This window comes from Argentina anserina, chromosome 1 (genome assembly GCF_933775445.1).
Source record: "Argentina anserina chromosome 1, drPotAnse1.1, whole genome shotgun sequence".
NCBI classification, from domain to species: Eukaryota; Viridiplantae; Streptophyta; class Magnoliopsida; order Rosales; family Rosaceae; genus Argentina; species Argentina anserina.
In genome coordinates, this window is record NC_065872.1 from 20,531,538 (window position 1) to 20,552,358 (window position 20,821).

Here is a 20,821-nt window from a genome sequence, read left to right on the forward strand (position 1 = left end):
AAGTCACTCAAGGATTCTTGTTTCTTTTCAAGCTTGTTAGGAAGTGTAGAAGTCGGCGTTCTCGAATGGCAAATATCAAATCGTCAAATCGCAACGACTCTTATCCGAGAAAAACGAATAGGGAGTAGAAGGTATGAGAGTCTTTGAAATGAGGAAAAGTCACAACTTGAAAAATGATATAATAAGGAAAAAGTCTCCCAAAGTGAATTTTTATAATAACGAGGTCTTGAAATTAACAAGATCCTCAAATTACAAGAACAGATCGGATGATGAAATGAAGACATGACAAAGTCATTCACATTACAAAGTCGAAAGTCTAGGTGTGGTTGAAGAGGTTACACGATCGAGGTCATACACCTCAATGTAGTGACAAAACTTGATGCTCGATTAACTTATGCTAGGAAATGCATTAAATGCACTAAATACTGGGGCTCGCATAGCGCAACCCAATCCAATTAGGGAGGAAGCGCTCAGAGATCAACTCCGCAAAATGCGCCTAGGTTAAATCACTCACATCTCTTGGGTAGTGATGGTGTCTCAGCAGTTGTCAGCCTTACCAATCGAGTTGTGCACAACAAGCAAGACTCGATAATCTGCTAGTGTGTGTATCCTCTCTTGAATCTTTTTTACATGCTCTAGCCAAATTTCTGCTTCGACAACAGTTGCATTATTCGAGAAGATAGGAAGTCTCATCTTCATAAACTTCTCTAAACACCTAGTTCTCATATTCAAGTCAGGCTCATCAGACGAGGAAGATGATGTGTTCCCTAAGGAACGAAATGCTCGTCGTGGTGGCATCATATTCGGGCTCTGAAATAGGAAACAAGGGTCAGTAGTTGAAAATAATTTCAACACAATGATAACCGTAGACAAAACGGAAATCAAAAGTATCTGAGGATACGAACTTAAGCTAGCAAGAATGACTCGATCTCCGATAAACAAGACAAGGAAGTAAAAGAGGTTCATGCAATAGCATCAGCATTCCATGTCAATGAACCAGAATACGACTCAAAGAAGCAAGTGAATTGTATGGAAGGTACCAAGAATGATGCTTTGATATCAAGTAATTACTGTCACACCCCGGGACCATTTCTGGTCCCGAAATGCAGCAGTAATCGCCGTAGTCCTAAGTTAGTACCAATTGATATGGGATCCTACGCATCGACAATGCCAACTCACGACTACAAGGCTATGGGGATAAGTAAATAATAGTAAATTTTGAGTTAAAACAAAGGAAGCTCAATTTATTGAATAAATACGAATAGAGGGAAGTTGAAAAAAAAAATAAAAGTTCAAGTATGACATTAGAAAAGTGCGTCATCATAATAAATACGAGCCAAAGGAAAACAACTGCACAACTGAAATGAAAAGCAACATAGTACGCGTCGTGCAATTGTTAAAATAGAAACAGAGATCGGGTAAATCTGAAGTCACACCGGAAGCTAACTCATCGGTATCGAAAGTGAACCACGAGCGATGCAATGCCACTAGCACCTAATCCAAGTCCTCGCTAACGGGCTTCTTGGTACCTGAAAAGTAGGGGTGAGCACTCCTCCTCGCTAACCCAATGCGGGTGAGACGACTCAACCGTAATTAGGTTTGAAAACCATTTATATATATATATATATGTATATAACAGTATATATATAGACCATTAGCGTAAAAACACGTAATAAAAGTCAAACCGAGACTATAACAAGTCTCGTAAAGTTGATTGCAAATCAAGTAAAATCATGCAGATGTAAAATATGCAACTTGGCTCGAAATATCAAATTCGTCGATGGGGTATATCCAACCCGACTCGGCTTGAAATATCAAATTGATGTTGATGCATGTTGAATCTATGGGCTTCTACACTTAAAATGCTTACTAAATGTGTTGCTAGTTTTGTCACTTAGAAACATGTTTAGGTAATTAATGAATCGGAAGTTGAACTTGACAACTTTTTGAATCCGTGAGCATGGGTAGCCTTTAGGTGCTAGCTTAGTGTTTCTTACAGGAAATATTAAGTTGCTTGAATTTCTTACCTTGAACTTAATGCTTGTGCCATGAGTGTAATTACTCTAAGGGGGTGTTATGCTTGTGGTGCATAGCCCACTTGTATTATAAGGTAATATAATTGGGAATAAGGTTGTGTGATTTAATTTGGCTCCAAAAGACTTTGTTTAATTGCATGATTAATTGGTTTCTTAGTAGCTTCACCAAAGCACTAGGGGGAAGTTTGTCAAACATGTTTATGCATTAATCTTGAGTTACATTTGTGCATGAGTAAGGCTAGGTGCAATGCCTAACTCTCTACTCCTCTTTTGATTAGATCTCTACATTTACCTTTCTTTGTTGTTTTTTACAGTAATTTGTTTGCTTAGCTTAATTCTAAAATCAACCAAGCTAATTCACTACCACTTGTTAATACCATCTCCATGGCTCTTAGCTTCCAAAGGGCTAAGGTTGTGAACTTGTAAAAAGTTAGAATGCATATTTTTCTAGTTTTTATTGCGGAAATCTAGTTAAAGTTGAGTTTCCCTCATTCCATTAGGTAGTTAAATCTAGTTAGAGTTGAATTTCTAGTTAAATTGGATGCATGTTTAAAATGGAAAAATAATCTTGTCTAATTATTATTTACTTATTACTTGTGCAAGCTCACATTCTAGTCGGTTAAAATTTGAAAATTTAAATATAAGGTACTCATTTTTTTTAGAATTAGACGTTGATTGAAACTTGTAAATTTCAAAGTAAATTGGATTAGGGGCTTTATCCTTGAACCGTCGAGTTTAATCACTCTTCATCGAAAATTTGAGTGGTAAACAACACCCAAGGATGGAATTCCTCTTCCATTTTACTAAGTGAATCAGATTCAGATGTTTTGTAACGTTTTTTTTTTTGCTCTTCCAAATAGGCGCACCTTAGTAGGATTATGATGTCTAGGTAAGTGGATAGAGATTTTATCCCGGTCGTTGTGCCGTGTACTAAGTGGCCTCGCCTACCAAAGCCGCGCCTATGCTTACCTGGTCATAATTCGAAAATAGTTACCGAAAAGAAAAATGTTAAGCTAATTAGTCCATTGTTTGGAACTATGCCAAAACACACTTTGTTTGGAACTACGTCAAACTTGGATTGGAATTACGCCATCGTTACACTTGAGTTGGAATTACGCCAACTTGGAAAATCCTTATCCTTTTTACTTTTCTCACTACAAGTTTGAATTGGTTTCTAATTTTCTAGAAATTGTTTGCAAGTACCTTGGTAAATTCTTTAAAAAAAACAGAAAAAAATCTAAGTAATTATTGTTGCAATTTTAAATTCTTGTATATATTTTGCATTTTGTTTTATTGCTATTTACTTACTTGATCTTTAATTTGTTTATTAGGTCTTCATGTCCTTATCTCCTAAGTTTGAAAAAGGTTTACAAATGATTCTAGAGCCCAACAATCAAGAGACTCCCATTGGGATTGCACAAGTTAAAGGCTTCTTCATCTACTAGTTTGTTTGGGGAAGATTCAAGTGATTCAAGTGAGAATTTGAAAAGTCCGGAATTAGTAGTTAATGACCTAGCTACCTTTGAGAGGTTGTTCAATCTTGACAAAGAGGCACGGAAATTGAATCCTAATCTTGGTCCGAGAATATACAAGATAGTCATGGCAAATGGTGAACCAAGTAATGAGTTGAGAGAGCAAAGGCCTATCTAAGATTGTGCATTGCCTACACTTTTTACACACTCAAGATGCATAGTGCTTCCTCCATGTGCATCATCTTTTGAGATCAAACCTAGTTTTCTTCAAACTTTGCCAACATTCTATGGATTGCCGAATAATGATCCCTATCACCACTAAAGTGAGTTTGATAATGCACGCGCAAATATCAAACTCAATGACATGACGGAAGAAGCGCTCAAGCTCCGGTTGTTTCCTTACTCCTTGAAGGAAAATGCAAAGATGTGGTTGAACAAGCTCCCCTCCAATAGCATTGGTTCATGGGAAGATATGCAAAAAAAGTTTATTATGAAGTACTTCCCTCCTCAAAAGGCTAAGGCAAGAAGAACTGAATTGATGACCTTTAAGGAGGAGCAAGATGAGCTATTTCATGAGACATAGGAGAGGTTGAGCTTGGTTGCCCTAATCATGGTCAATCTCAAGATATGCTTATGAGCCTATTTTATCAAGGCATGACATTGGAGACTCGAAGGAAGGTTGATAATGCAAGCAATGGTGATTTCATGGACTTAGTGGCGGATGAAGCCCATCGAGTATTAGAGATGCTTGCGGAGCGGTCTCAATTGTGAGATAATAACCAGCAAGGTCGCAAGCCTTCTTCTTCACATTTATCTCTAAGAGATGCAACTCAACCGAAAACCAGTGGCATGTATGAAGTGAAGGCATCAAGCTTGTATGTGCATCAAGAGTTTAAGAGGTTGGAAGAAAGTCTTAACAAAAAGTTTGATCTGCTTTTGAAGCAAAGCAAGCAAGGAGGCTGTGAGAAAGTTCATGAGGTTCAAGGGCCACAAATGTGTTTAATTTGTGAAGGAGTGAATCATGAGACTCTATCTTGCCCTCATGGAGATTGTTTTTCCGAGATCATTGGATAATGTAAGCAAATGGCATATTCAAGACCGAAGAATGACCCTTACTCCAACACTTACAATTTCGGATGGAGAAACCACCCTAATTTCTGATGGGGTGGGAACCAAGGCATGAATTGCAACAATCAAGGGAGTGGCAACTATAGAGGTGCTAGTGGCAGCCAAGGCTTCCAAGGAAACAAGGGTGGGATTAATGGAAGTTATGGTGGCAATACTTATCCTGAGCCACCTTATCAAGCATGGCCTCTTTTTCAAGCTCCTAATACTCAAGTGTCGCCTCCTCCTCAAATGGATGCTCCTAAATCAAGCCTTGACGAGATGCTTGCCATTATTCAAAGTGTTCGAAATGATGTGGCCTCCACTACTCAAGGATTGCATAAGCTAGAAGCGCAAATGGGGCAATTGGCTAATGAGATGAGAGAAAGGAAGCAAGGAGAATTGCCTTCCATGACCGAGAAGAATCCACGAATCAACCAAGCCAAGGCCATAACAATTTTGAGAAGGGGGAAGTTATATGACAACAAAGTTGCTCCTAATGATGACGATGAGGAGGTGGATGCATCAACGGAACCTTTGTTGAATCCTAAATTGTCAAGAGTGCCTCCCAGGTTTTAAAAGAAGAACAAGGGCATGGAAGATACTTTGGGACATTATGAAGTGATATTGGGGTATAGTGATGAGTATTTGAAGAGCCAAGGCAAGTCCAAGACCAAGAGTGACAATATGAGAGCAAGTGGGTCTAAGTCTAGTGTGGAAGAAATACAAGAAGAAGCGCCACTTCCCTTTCCACAAGCGGTATACCAAGGGAATCAGCCCTACAACTTGTGTTCATAGGATCTTATTGGAGGATGGCACAAAGCCTACACGTGATGCTCAAAGGAGATTGTACCCACCAATGATGAAAATAGTGAAAGATGAGGTGATCAAGCTGCCTGATTGTGGAGTGATCTATCTTGTGTCGGACAGTCGGTGGATTTCGCCAGTGCAAGTTATTCCTAAGAAGAGTGGGGTAACTGTTGTGAAAAATGAGACGAATGAGTTAGTACCCCAGAGATTGGTGACCGGTCATAGGATGTGCATTGATTATAGGAAGCTGAATGCTACAACACGCAAGGATCACATGTCTTTGCCGTTCATGGACCAGATGTTGGAGAGATTAGCCGGGCATGAGTTCTTTTGTTTTCTAGATGGGTATAGTGGCTACAACCAGATATGCATTCATCCGGAAGATCAGGAGAAGATGACATTTACATGTCCATTTGGCACTTTTTCCTATCGACGCATGCCCTTTGGGTTGTGCAACGCACCAGGTACGTTTCAGCGATGTATGCCTTCTATTTTCTCTGATTTTATCGAAAATATCATTGAAGTTTTTATGGATGACTTTAGTGTTTATGGTAAAGACTTTGATGCATGTTTAGAGAATTTAGAGTTAATATTGAAAAGGTGTGTAGAAACTAACCTTGTACTTAATTGGGAAAATGCCATTTCATGGTTAATCAAGGGATAGTTTTAGGACATATTGTATATGCTAAGGGTATTCAGGTAGACAAGGCTAAGGTTGATATTGTGCATCATTTACCCTCTTCCACAACTGTGAGAGAGGTTCGTTCTTTCCTTGGTCATGCATGATTTTATAGGAGGTTCATCAAGGATTTTTCCATGGTGGCAAGACCTATGTGTACCCTATTGCAGAAGGATGTGCCGTTCATATGGGATGATGCATGTGAGAAAACGTTTGTGAAGTTGAAGGAGTCGTTGACTAATACACCCATCATTTGTCCTCCGGATTGGAACATACCCTTTGAATTGATGTGCGATGCTTCAGATTATGCAGTTGGGACGGTGTTGGGCCAAAGAAGAGAAAATAAGCCCGTAGTGATCTACTATGCGTCTAGGACTCTCAATGAGGCCTAGATGAATTATTCAACTACGGAAAAAGAACTTTTGGCTGTCATTTTTGCTTTAGAAAAATTTCGATCATATCTTTTACATTCTAAAGTTGTTGTGTATTCTGACCATGCAGCCTTAAGGTATTTGATGACTAAGAAGGATGCTAAGCCCAGATTAATCTGGTGGATACTGTTGATCAAGAGTTTGACCTTGAGATTCGAGACAAGAAGGGAAGTGAGAATGTGGTGGCTGATCATTTGAGTAGGATCGTGCGAGATGAGGAAAGAGAGCCACTACGTGAGACTTTCCCAGATGAGCAACTCTTTGGGATGGAGGTAAGTGTGCCTTGGTATGCCGATATTGTCAATTATTTAGTTACTAAGGACTTTCCTAGTACACTTTCGCATGCTAATAAGGCTAAATTGAAGAAAATGGCTAGATACTATATTTTGGATGAACCGTATTTATGGAAACAATGTAGTGATCAAGTCATTAGGAGATGTGTCCCAGAGAATGAACATAGGTCGATTCTTAACTTCTGTCATAGTGAGGCATGTGGAGGTCATTTTGGGCCTCGTAGAACAGCTTTGAAGGTGTTGGAATGTGGTTTCTATTGGCCTACTATTTTCAAGGATGCATACTTGTTTTGTGTTTCTTGTGATAAGTGTCACCGGACTGACAATATTGGTAAGAGATATCAAATGCCCATATCCCCTATTATAATTGTCGAAATTTTTGATGTGTGGGGCATTGATTTCATGGGTCCATTTCCTTCATCTAGAGGTTTCTTGTATATTTTGTTAGTTGTTGATTATGTGTCGAAATGGGTGGAAGCAAAGGCCACCAGGACTAATGATTCGAAAGTAGTTGCAGGTTTGGAGTACCAAGAGTGTTGATAAGTGATGGAGGTTCTCATTTCTGCAACCGGTCAATTGAGGCATTGCTCAAGAAGTATGGAGTAACCCACAAGGTTTCGACACCATATCATCCTCAGACAAGTGGCATGGCAGAAGTGTCCAACAGAGAGATCAAAGGAATTCTGGAGAAAACTGTAGGTCCCACAAGGAAGGATTGGAGTGATCAATTGGACGATGTATTATGGGCCTACAGGACTGCGTACAAGACGCCTATTGGGATGTCACCATTCAGATTGGTGTATGGGAAGGCATGTCACCTTCCAGTGGAGTTAGAGCACAGAGCATGGTGGGCGGTGAAGACATTCAACATGGACAAGGATGCAGCCGGTCTTCATAGGAAATTGCAGCTCAATGAGGTTGAGGAGATACGAAATGACGCCTATGATGCTGCGTGGATTTACAAGGAGAAAACGAGAGCTTATCATGACAAGATGATTCGTGGGAAGAAGTTTGTAGTTGGTCAAAAAGTTCTTTTATTCCATTCTAGACTTAAACTTTTTCTTGGAAAATTACGTTCTCGTTGGGTTGGTCCATTTGTTGTTACTAATGTGTTTGCTCATGGTGCTATTGAAATTAAAAGTGATAAAACAGGTCAGACATTCAAGGTGAATGGGCATCGACTTAAGCCCTATTATGAGCCTTTTGAGGAGCACACGTATGAGGAGACGAGTGTTAAAGATGCGCCAAAAGAAGTATGAGCATGAGAGAGTCTAGGTTGAGAGACTTTAAAACTCAAGCACTGCATGGGAGGCAACCCATTTCAACCGTACCTGTGGAGGAGTCGTGTACGGGAGTTTGCGTTTTCTTATCCCTTCACTCTTATGGTTGAATTTTATATGTGTTAATGTGTGATCTTAGTCTATACTTATGAATTACATTCTGATTATTGAGCTTACATTGAGGACAATGTAATTTTCTAAGTGTGGGGTAGGGTTGCATGATCATTGTTTGCTGATTTTTGCTTTGATTTCATGATATAAACGAAAAAATAATAATTCGAAAAAATGTTTGAAAATTCGAAACAAATGTGTGATTTCATGATAATGTGGATCTGGTATGAACATGTGAGATTTTGATTGAATGTAATATGGCATACATGTTTGGTCAGTTTAAGTCCATAACAACCTGTAAGTTTTCGAGCCTATATATGCTTTTCTTCTTAAGTGATAATATGAAATTTCGTGGTTGTTTTGTGAACCTCATTATTCTGTGCATATTCAATGACTATGTGCCATAGATTTTAATGGACTCTAGAATTTACTATAACTCATCTTTTGTGATTGTTGAAACTTTGAAGTCATAAAATGCTCTGATTTTGAAAGGGATTTATGGATCATTTCTAGGATTACCACCACTTTTAGCCAAACAGCCATGTATCCCCATATGTGCCATGTTTGGGACCCCTTAGTTGAACCCCATTTGAGCCTACATTGAGCCTTTATTCATCACCTATGTTATCTCCATGCTTAGTATAGTTACCTCTACCTTATTCTATAGACTTGGCAGAACTATTTTTGAGATGATGTTGTGATGATGCATAAAATAAGTGTGGGGTGGAAGACATGAGAAGAAAAAAAATTAAACAAGCTTTTAAGCAAATGCCGAAAAAAAAAATGAATGAAAAAGAAAAGAAAAATGTTTGAATTCGGCAATACATGAAAAGGAAAGAAATCATTTGTGATTGAGTTGTAATTGAAGGTCTACAAATGTTTATTTGACCTTTGTCCATGTTCACTTTGTGGTTAAAATGATGTTTGGGCCCAACTTGTTATATTTGGCCCTTGATGGTGTGTGGTGTCATAAAGATGGTGTTTATTTTGCTAAATCTATAGGATTACCTTTGTGATTCCTTCATATTCCATGCCTTTAGCTAAGCCTAAACATTCACCTTATCAAATGATCCTAATGATCTTAAAATGAGCAAATCTTGGTTTGTGGAGATGATCACAAGAGTTGAGCATATGGTTTTTGTCCATTTGTGCACTTAGTCGTGAAATGAGGTTTTCATTTTGTCATTCACAAAGTGCTTTCATTTGTTGAAATATGCAAGCTATTTGATACTTTATTATCCTTTCTCTTGCATATACTTGTGTGTGAATCATAACCATGAATCTGAGTGAAAATAAGAGAGTATGCCTTGTGAGGAGGATTGGATTGACTAAACATGTTATGTGCTTATTGTCTCGTTTCTTACTTATTCATACTATGAAACATGTTTATGAAATTTGAAATTTATGTGCTTACATTCAAATGCTTAAACTTGAAAGCTATGTGTTTTGAGATTATGAGGCAATCATTTAGGGCAATAGTGTTTTGTGTAATTTATTTTGTTTTGCTAAGGGACTAGCAAAAGCCAAGTGTGGGGTAGTTGATATGAGCACTTTGTGCTACGTTCTTAATATGTTTTTACCTCCATTTGTACTTTGTTTAACCCTTATTGTTGTAATATCGAGTCATTGAGTCACAATAGGAGTCTTGGACGGTTATGGATGTGTATTTGTGCTTAAACGAGTTAAAAACGAAGAATTGGTCTAGAGTCCTAATTTGAGTAGAAATCCTTAAAGGACTAGGAAACCTAGTTGGATTAGGAGTCTTCATCTTTCTACGTTTTGGTCGCATCGGCGATATATTGAGAGTCATGTTTGCATTAAGAATCCTTGTTAGACTAGGAAACGTACCATTTTGGAAAGTCCTATTTGAACTCAATCTCTTATTACGAAACTTTCCTAAATGAACGTTCTTGTTCTAGTAACTTACTTATTCTAGTAAGTTTCCTTTTTGCAAATTAGAAACTTTCCTAATCTAGTTGAGCTCATCTATTACATGTGTCTTTTTAAGACAACAAATGTCTAGATTAAGACATAAGTTTCGAAATAGATTATCTCTTCTTATTAATTTCGGTTTTTATTTTCAGATTTGAAGAGATAATTCATGGGAAAAGAAAGAGGCACGAATTGGAGAATTTCAAGGAGTCCTATTCCATGTTGGAAAAAAATAAAGCACGGCAAGGAGCTTGAAGATGAAGCTACTCATGTTTTCAGCCCATATCCAAGAAGAAAAAGGAGAGTCTTGCCGTGCTATCCAATTCAGCCAAGGAGAAGGAGCTCAGCCCATGCCGTGTAACGCTAGAAGAAATAGGAGATAAGAGCTTATTCTACAAGGAAAACAAGGGCAGTCATTCAATCCAATTAAAGAGAAAAGATCATAGCCGTGCATACATAGATCAGCCTATCAAAACCCTAGCAGCCCCTCCTCTCTTCCTTCCTCTATAAAAGGCACGGCCTCCCTTCATAATTGGCATCTCCATTCTCTCACAAAGCTATCCGAATTTCTGCCCAAATACATCCAGGAAATTAAATCCAAAAACCTTCATCCATCACCACAAAACCTTGCTCGTCTTCCTCGTCTTCCAAATCGAAATCATCCTTACTTCATCCTTCAAGGTTTCTAATGTGTGATTCATCCATGGCTTGTAATTTATCTTTTGGTTTTCTGAAATTTTCGAATTCATTGTATGATTACTTGGATGTTATTTTCGGTTTTATATATGAAGAGCATAAATTCAGACTTATTTGGTTTTATGTTTTGATTGTATAAACTCATGAAAGATGTATGTATGTCGTGTGTTATGAATTAGGGCAGTAGGATTTTCGAAATTAATTTAGGTTTTATTTTGATTTATTCCATGAACTTGTACATCTAAATCAATTCTTGAGGAAGCCAAGGCCATGGTTCTCATAAGGTTGCGATTTAATTCACCAAAGTGTTCATTGATTAAATATGCACTTCGTGTTTCAATTATTGATACTTGTTTAGGGTTGTGATAGTTCTAGGAATTTGCATGTTTAATCAAGATGAGTGACACCATGCTTGCTTACATGTCTCTAATTCGACTTAATGTGTTTATGTGCTACTTTGTTGTTTAACTAGAACGCTTCGTTATGTTGAACTCTTTTTAGCATATGTTTAGGATTGAACGCTTCGTTGATTCTAAATAATGAAGAAGTCTTAACAATTAGATGAACCGCTTCAGACTCTAATTAGAATTGGAATTGAAATGGACTTAGAAAGAATCGAAATAATTCGCTACCTATATGTTGTTTTATGCGTGTCATACATGTTTCTTGAGTAGAATTCGTGTTTTGGTTATGTGATGAATGGTTGAAAAATTGTATATAAGTAATTTAGGATTTATTATAAGTTGTAGTTTTAGAATCAAAATCAAATCCATCAATAACATTATAAGTTTTGAGGCCCTTTTGATTCCCCGGACTGAACGATCCCTGCTTATTCTATACTAACGATAATGTTTTTCAAGATATTTTATAGACGTTCTAACAAAACTCTCTATCACAAGTCCTATAAGGATTCCTACTCAAACTAGGACTCTAGACCAATTCTTCGTTTTTAACTCGTTTAAGCACAAATACACATCCATAACCGTCCTAGACTCCTATTGTGACTCAATGACTCGATAATACAACAATAAGGGCTAAGCAAAGTACAAATGGAGGTAAAAACATATTAAGAACGTAGCACAAAGTGCCCCTATCCAACTCCCTGTCACATATCTCTCGACCATTTATTGATGTTAACAATTTTCAAAATGTGCTACCTAACTGATTCTAACTGATAAAACTCTAGTGTGATACTCTTTGTTAAGCCTAGCTGGCTAGCTATTTCAGCCTTCTCACCCTCCTTAAATTTTACAGCAATGGCTTCTAAAACTCACTTGCTAGCTCTAGTTCAGTGATACTTGATAGATCGTTGGTTAGAACGTCTATAATAAATACTGAAAAACATCATCGTTAGTATAGAATAAGTAGGAATCGTTCAGTCCAGGAAATCAAAAGGGCCTCAAAACTTATCATGTTATTGGAGGATTTGGTTTGGATTCTAAAACTACTACTTAAAATAAATCCTAAATTACTTATATACAATTGATCTACCACTCATCACATAACCAAAACACGAACTCTACTCATGAAACATGTATGACATGCACAAAACAACTTATAGGCAGCAAATATTTCAATTCAATCTTAGTCCATTTTAATTCCAATTCTAATTAGAGTCCGAAGCAGTTCATCTAATTGTTAAGACTTCTTAATTATTTAAAATCAACGAAGCGTTCAATCTTAAACATATGCTAAAAAGAGTTCAACATAACGAAGCGTACTAGTTAAACACAAAGAAGCACATAAGCACATTAAGTCGAATTGGAGACATGTAAGCAAGCATGGGGTCACTCATATTGATTAAGCATGTAAATTCCTAGAACTATCACAGCCCTATACAAGTACCATTAATTGAAACACGAAGCGCATAACTCAATTAAAGATCACTTTGGTGAATGAAATCGCAACCTTATGAGAACCATGGCCTTGGCTTCCTCAAGCATTGATTTAGATGTATAAATTCATGGAATTAATTGAAATAAAACCTAAAACAAATCGGAAACCTACTGCCCTTAGTTAATACACACGGCATACACACACATTCAAGAGTTCATACAATCAAAACGTAAAACCAAATAAGTCTGAAAATATTTCTTCATATATAAAACCGAAAATAACATCCAATAATTCATACAAAGAATACAAAATATTTAGAAAACCAAAAGAAAAATTACAAGCCATGGATGAATCACACATTAGAAACCTTCGAAGGATTCGGCAAGAATGAATTCGATTTGGAGGACGAGGAAGGGTAGCACGGCTATGGTGGTGATGAATGAAGTTTGTGGCTTGAATTTTTTGGATGTATTTTGGCAGAGGTTCGGCTTAGCTTTATGAATGAGAGGTGATGCCAAATTGTGAGGGAGGCCGTGCTATATATAGAGGAAGGATGAGAGGAGAGCAGCTCCGCATATGGGCTGGATCATTGAGTTTGCACGGCTAAGATCTTGCTACCATGATGGAATCGAATGGCTCTCCTTTTTCATGATAAATTCAGCCTTTATCTCCTCCTTTCTCTCATGTATACACGGCATGAAACTCTTATCCCTTGGCTGATTTCTTCTTTGAATGCACGGCTCCCTTATCTTCAGCTGAATGGAATACACGGCAAAGACTCCTACAATTTCTCAAGGGTTCACACAGCATGGAACTCCTTATTTATCTCATGATTTGCTGAATTATCCCATGCATTATCTCCTTTATTTTCTGAATGGTATTCACGGCATAGGACTCCTTCTTCTCCTTGGATATGGACTTCAGCCGTGAGGAGCTCTCTTTGTTTCACACGGATCCCTTGTTTTCCTCTATCCATGAGTAGCTTCTTCTTCAAGCTCCTTGCACACGGCATAGGCTCCTTGATTATCTCTACCGTGCCTTATCCATCAAATCCTTCCTTGTTGCACGGCATAGGCTCCCTAATATTCCTTGAATTATCTCTTAAGTACAATCTGAAAATAAGAAAAGAAAAACATAAGTAAGAGATAATGTATTTCAAAAAATCATGTCTTAATCTAGACATTTGTTGTCTTAAAAAGACACATGTAATAGATGAGCTCAGCTAGATTAGGAAAGTTTCTAATTTGCAAAAAAAAAAGAAACTTACTAGAACAAGTAAGTTACTAGAACAGGAAGTTCATTTAGGAAAGTTCCGCAATAAGAGTTTGAGTTCAAGTAGGACTTTCCCAAATGGTACGTTTCCTAGTCTAACAAGGATGCCTAGTGCAAATAGGACTCTCAAGATATCGCAAACGCGACCAAAACGTAGAAAGATGAAGACTCCTAATCCAACTAGGTTTCCTAGTCCTATAAGAATTTCTACTCAAACTATATCTCTAGACCAATTCTTCGTTTTAAACTCGTTTAAGCACAAAAATACACCTCATCCGTCCAAGACTCCTATTATGATTCAATGACTCAATATTACAACAATAAGGGTTAAGCAAAGTACAAATAGAGGTAAAAACATATTAAGAACGTCGCACAAAGTTCTCCTATCAATACTACCCTTGATGGTACTAGACATGGACATTCTAATGGTATTCTTAGCCATTCTGTTAGAGCTCCACCACCTGTAGTGATAATTTTCCTTCTTAGCAATTGAAGCATCTTTGAAAAGCTCTTCAAGCATAGGGTTGTAGAAACAATAGTCTATGTTATCTTAGTATCTCATGTAGTTATCAATGTGTTCCTTCCAAACCCTAAAGTTGGTACTATCCAGCATCACGATGTAGTGGAAATTGACATAATGTCTCCTTAAGAAGTAGAAGAAAAATTTGTAAGTTCTTACTTTTTAAATCTTATAGAGGTTTCAGTGTTTTATGCTAATTGTTACAGTGCCAATCAAACAATGTCACACAGTAAAACCAACATAGAAAAATTACATAGTAATTATTTCTTTAATATATATATTAAAGAATAAACAAAAAGCATAACTTTTGAGTAGAAGCCAAATATTCTTTAGTTCCATATCAATATGCCATTCTAAAGAAGATCATGTTATACAAAGAAACTTATCAACATCAGTGGACAGAAGAAAAATTTACATGTATCAAATATTATTTCATTTAACCTGCATATTGCTAATTTGAATTCTAAAAATCATACACAGTCACTTCTTTAGAAGATATAATAGTATAAAACTTTAAATTTAAAACATAATTTTCAATCTTGTTTAACTGTATGCAGTCTCTTAATATCAATGAAAAGAGCTTTGGCCACATATTCGTTGATATCAACATAACACAACAAGCTTTATATGAGGTTTAGACTTTATATTTCTAACTAGAAAAATCTTTATAAGAAAATGTGTTTTAAAGCTCCCTACACCTGCAAAATTTACAGTGTTCATGCTTTTAAGGAGATTATGTATATTTGAAAACATTATAAGCATCACAAATACGATCAAACATGTCTCAATCCAATCCATAGAACACATGTTTTTAAAAATGGAAAGTTTGCACGCTAGTAGTGCTCTAGCGTTCTTATGCATATATATATATATATATATATATATATATATATATATATATATATCCATATAAATATAATATATCATGCTAGATTTGAAACAAAAAACTTGAAGAAACCTGATTTTGTTTTTCCCCAAATTGCTACACAATTTTGAAAGTGAAACCGATTTTGAAAAAAATTATGTGTGCAGCCGTCGTGTTCCTTGATTCTTGATTGATTGTTCACCGGATTGGAATTTCTTGAGAGATGCAGTGCATCTCGAATCGCCTGAATCATACAACCCAACTTTTACTTGCCTAAAAGATGTCTAATGTTGTAGAATCTGTGTGGTGCTGTTGAGTTTATCCTTAAGGTTTTGTATTAGTGATTTAGCGTGTTTAATTTGGTTTACTCATACAAGCTTCATAAGCTTACCGGGTTCGTTGTTCAACTCGGTGCACCATTCTATGGTGCAGTGGTTGATCTTGCAGGTGAGGGTCAACAGAGTTGAGATTTTGGTAGGTGGTGATAACTAGTGGGTGAGGATCTCTTCTCATGTTGCTTATCTTCTAGACTCAGTGAATAGTGGGCTAGTGTTTCATTTCCTTTTGTTTCATGTTGTAAACATTTGGTATTGTAGTTGAGTTGTACGAGTTGAACATTTGAACTCAATTTTACAAACTCTGTTATTTGTATTAACTCATAACACTATTTCGGAAAAATTTGGAGTTTATCACATCTCGAAAATTGAATTTTTATTGTTCAAATTTTGGGATCGTGACAGTTTACATCTTAAATCACAAAGCTACAAAAGAGAGAGCCAAAGTGAGCATCCGGATTCCTTGTTGCTAGCTAGTTGTGTATTATGCATCAAACTGTGGTGCTAGTGCAGGGGGATATACATACCACGAAGGGGGCAGCGAAGATCCCTCTCCAGCCAGTCAACAATGTAGGCACCATGAACGGCTGATCACAAGCCTGTGTCACCTTTAGTTTATTACTTAAAGTCCCACAATAAATTTGACCAATACTGTAGCCAGCTAACTGATAATCATCGATCTGCTACCATATCAAACAAGCACAAAGAAACTCAAAGTTCCAGACCACATATTAGGGAAAATAGGTCCAAGTACTTACCAGGCCAAGAACTTCACATTAGAAACACAAACATGTATCCCTTTGTAGAGCCAAAAAGAAACAAAGCAAACAGAGCCATTACACAGGGTCCTTATCACATCTAGTCAAGTATCAGATCCAAAACAAATATCAGAATTAAACCACAATAAAATTTTCTAGCTGATGGATTCCGGAGTCCACCAAGATTAAACACTTGACTTCAGAATATCGGTACAATTAAGCCATTTAATACACTAAATGAACTCAAAATTTCCTGAATTAAAAGTGTACATGCATAGGAATTGACCAATGCCCACTTAACTCTAGCTCTAAAAGAAGTCCTTAATAGGCTTCAAATTCCAGAACTACTAATTAATACAAAAAGAAACAGACTCATATTAAACTTGTGTACTAATACCTTACAGTAAAGTAGAAACCTTGAAGCACTCAGCAATATATACAATTAGACCAGGTTTTTTCTGTCTATGAACAAGAACAAGAATGGCCAACCACAATGTCCGATAATTGGACAAGAGAAGGTTCTAAGATAAAGGCAAGAACAAACTTTGAAACAAATTTATGTGCATAACAGAAATCAGTAATTTAGAGGCTCATTAATAATGACTAACAGATAAACATCATATATATGACATTACCTGCTGCATATCCATATTACCTTATAACTTTCAATCTTAAATAGACACCTTCCACATAATTATGTGCGGATCCTTCAATTATGTACAACACACTGTAGAGCAAAAAAGTGAATAAACATGATTTCACCCTAACACAATCTCGGCCTGCAATAGAGGATTAAATACATCAGTTCGAGCCATTCAATACGATATAATATCTCTTAATTACAACTCTTGCTTCAAGCGAAAACCTTTAATTCAAAATACGAAGTCACCGAGAGGTGTGTGTGTGTTTGTGTGGATTTGCAGCTGTGCCTAATTTATTTTATAGGCTGCCTACGTACCCCGGGAGGGATCAAGCCACTCGTAGTTCAAGTTTTGATAAGATATTTGGGTGAATTTGGTTTAGAAAGAACCGGAGATTCAGTATAATATTTGGTTGCATCTAGATTTAAATCCAGATTGCCTACATACCCTATGAAGGGATCAAACCACTATAGTTCTTACGCTTTTGGGATTCCAATGGGTAGATGACTCATTTACTTGGAATTTGTGTTTGAGGCATATGTGAGGGTTTAAAGTCCTCGAGCTTGCATTCGAGCATTTTGAGAATGATTTGATTTTTTCTGGTGCTTGGTGAATTTGACTGGTGTGTCAGGGAATCAGATTGGTTGAATTTGACTGGTGGAGTCAGAGATTCAATTTTAGATATATGGTTGCATCTAGTGGGTCGCTAGACTGCCCACATACCACTTTTTAGGGATCAAACCAACCGTAGTTCATACATTTGGCTTTCGGTTTTGTACCGAAATTTGCGTTTGACGGATGTGTGTAGAACTTGAATCCATCAGGCGAATTTTGTAGACACCCAATTTGGTAGAGTGCTTGTCAGTCTTTGCAACGGGCCTCAGAATTTAGTGGCATGGGGGGGATTTGTTTTGGGCACCTGTATCGAGCTTTGTAGTTAGGCCTTGGTACTTGACATGGGCTTTACACTGCTTAACTTTAACTTTGAATTTTCGATAGTTTGAGCTCGAGTTTCAAGTGAGGTTGTACCGTGGGCTTACTTCCATTATTTATTCGGAGGCCCAATAGCATTTTTTTTTCTCCTCATCTTTTACGCCGAACTTCATTCCCACATTCTTCACTCCCTCTGTTTCCTTCTTCTGTGTTAAACAAAAGCCACAACGAAGATGTGATGCCGATGTAGTGCCTTTTCAGAGCATGAAATTTGGAGCCCCGACATTCAAGAGAAGAGAAGCTACAAACTAGAATGCTGAAGTGGAACAACTTCGTGACGCCCAAAACCTATTCGTCGAAATGCCAAGGAGAACATTTTCAGCAATTTCCACAAGGATTAACTGGACCGAGCTCCAATTGCTCTCATGGCTTGAGTGGAAGTCTAGAAACAAAATGGATTGAAGTTCCAAGTTGACGCGGAGATGAAATAACAATGAGCGTTCTTGTCCGAGAAGGATTGAGCTAGCAACGTAAGTACTTCAATTGTTTTGCTCCTCCTATCCTATAATCAGCAACTAGTTTCCTTCTCTTATTTTTGGTGACTTTTGGTTTGTCGCTATTGCTGTCGCTGGGAGTTGAGGCGAGCGTGCCAGCGGAGAAGAAAACTTTTGTGCCAGTGCCAATACGAAAGCCATTGAGATCGGTGAGCTTTTATTTGAAAGCTTTGTTCTTTGTTGAATTGTGAACGCACTGCTTGGACTTTTCTCCTTTAGTTTAGATAGCAACATCTGAAAACACTTTTTGTTTTTTTGTTGCTTATGCCATGAATCCATCATATAGTTGTCTGATGCTTAGAAGCATATAATATCTTGCTTTGTTTAATTGCATAGAGCTTAACCAGACCACCACTGAAAGCATGTTTTGTTTTGAATTGCTTTGTGCCTTTGTCAATTGTCATAAATAATCAAGCTCCTCAACTTGCTGCCTTTAATAATTTCATACCTTTCCTTCGCTATATACATCTATAAAAACTTCCCAGACCACCACCGAAAGCATGTTTTGCTTTAAATTGCTTTGTGCCTTTGTTAATTTTCATAATTAATCAAGCTCCTCAATTGTTGCCTTCAATAATTCCATAGCTTCCCTTTGCTTCATACATCTATAAAAACGTCTGGAATTGATTTGTTGAATTCACAAATATATGCAGGCTCGGTCAATAATACAAACTGACAGTGACTTTGTATTTTTTTTTCTTTTGTGAAGGGTGAGTCTCTTTCCTTAATTACAAGGATTATATTTTGAGTCGAGGTTGTAAAGATTAGGTCAGAGGCTTTTTTTTTGCTATGGTGGGTGTAAGGCTTTGATTTGGAGACCTCGGGTTATGATGCTTTGAAACAACTCAAAAGGGTTGGTTTCAGAGGTCCGGGTTCATTTTTTTCTCAATTACAGAGAGCTTTGAACTTGTCCACAAAAGATCTCCATCAACGTCAGCTCTTAAAACAGTATTGGTACCAAAAGTACAGCCACCGGAGCTATGCCGAGAGGTCTTGTCAGCTCTGTAACAGTTTTGGCACTATAAGTACCGCCATCTGAGCTATAATATCATAAAGAAACGCATCAAACGAGATCCCCATCTTTCTTTGTCTTGACTGCTTCTTTGTTCTTTAACTCCGTTGGTCTTCTGCTTTTCTTGGTCTTCTCCTTCTGTGTTTTCTCCTTTTTTTTAGAGGCAAGGGCCTGCCTCTATTACATAGTGAGCATGCTACGTCATTGAGTTTAAAATAAACTCAAGGGTATTTGATATGGCTTGAGACACAGAACAAGAATTGTTATTCTTATCAGGAGAATCCCCACATATGAGTTACAATCAAACTCTATTATTTGATAAGCTTGACTGTGCAGTGGCATGGGGTTACATGCATTCCGTCATTTTTTACCTTTGCATATTTAATTTTTTTTGTTTCAACAGTGCCCCGTCAAGCTTTGTGTGTGATATTAATTCATCCGTACAAAGCTTGATAACTTTTCCTTCTTGGTCTGATTTTTTTTTTTAAAATGCAGGTAATGGATGCGGCCGGATACATTCGTATGGAAAGATCTCTTAAATGTATGACCAGGGTATGGAATATAGAAGGTCTTCATTTTTGACGTCGATTCCCGTTAAAATTTCTCCCACTAGTAGTGTCACTTGGGTTATTGAGACGAAAATGCATTCTGGGTATCTTATTTTTTATCAACATTCTGAGGACAAGGTCATAAGAACCTATCGAACTTATGGGGCCTTGTTTGATGCTCATATCTTGGAGAATGTTAGAACAGCCCCCGATGATTGCAACTTCATATAACTTGAAAAAATTTACCCTGTTCTTCACCGAATGGTCGTAGAAAAACGAGACTGGAAGCAATATCTCTCATTCCGAGGATGCGCAACCTTTGAGGTTGGTGTTATGGAGTGGACAGAATCCACAATGAATGATTTTAAAGGGGGACTGACAAAAGCAGATATTTATGGTGCCGTTACAATTTCTCACTTCCCTTACCATTATTGTCCAAATACTTGGAGGGCCTTTATTGAGTTGTGGGGCCCTTTGACAAACACCCTACATCATGGTAATCGAGAGATGGGGATCAATAGTTCCTATCTATATTGGGTGAGCTTTTACACATTCATTTTGAATTGTGCTCTTTCCATAAGAGGGAGTTTGTTTATTGGGATCAATGGCTCCACCACTTTTATCGGGGAAAATTGTTATATGTTGCTTATGGCGAAAGCCGCCAGCGGGCACCTTACCCTGGAAAGACCACTCGTAGACTTCT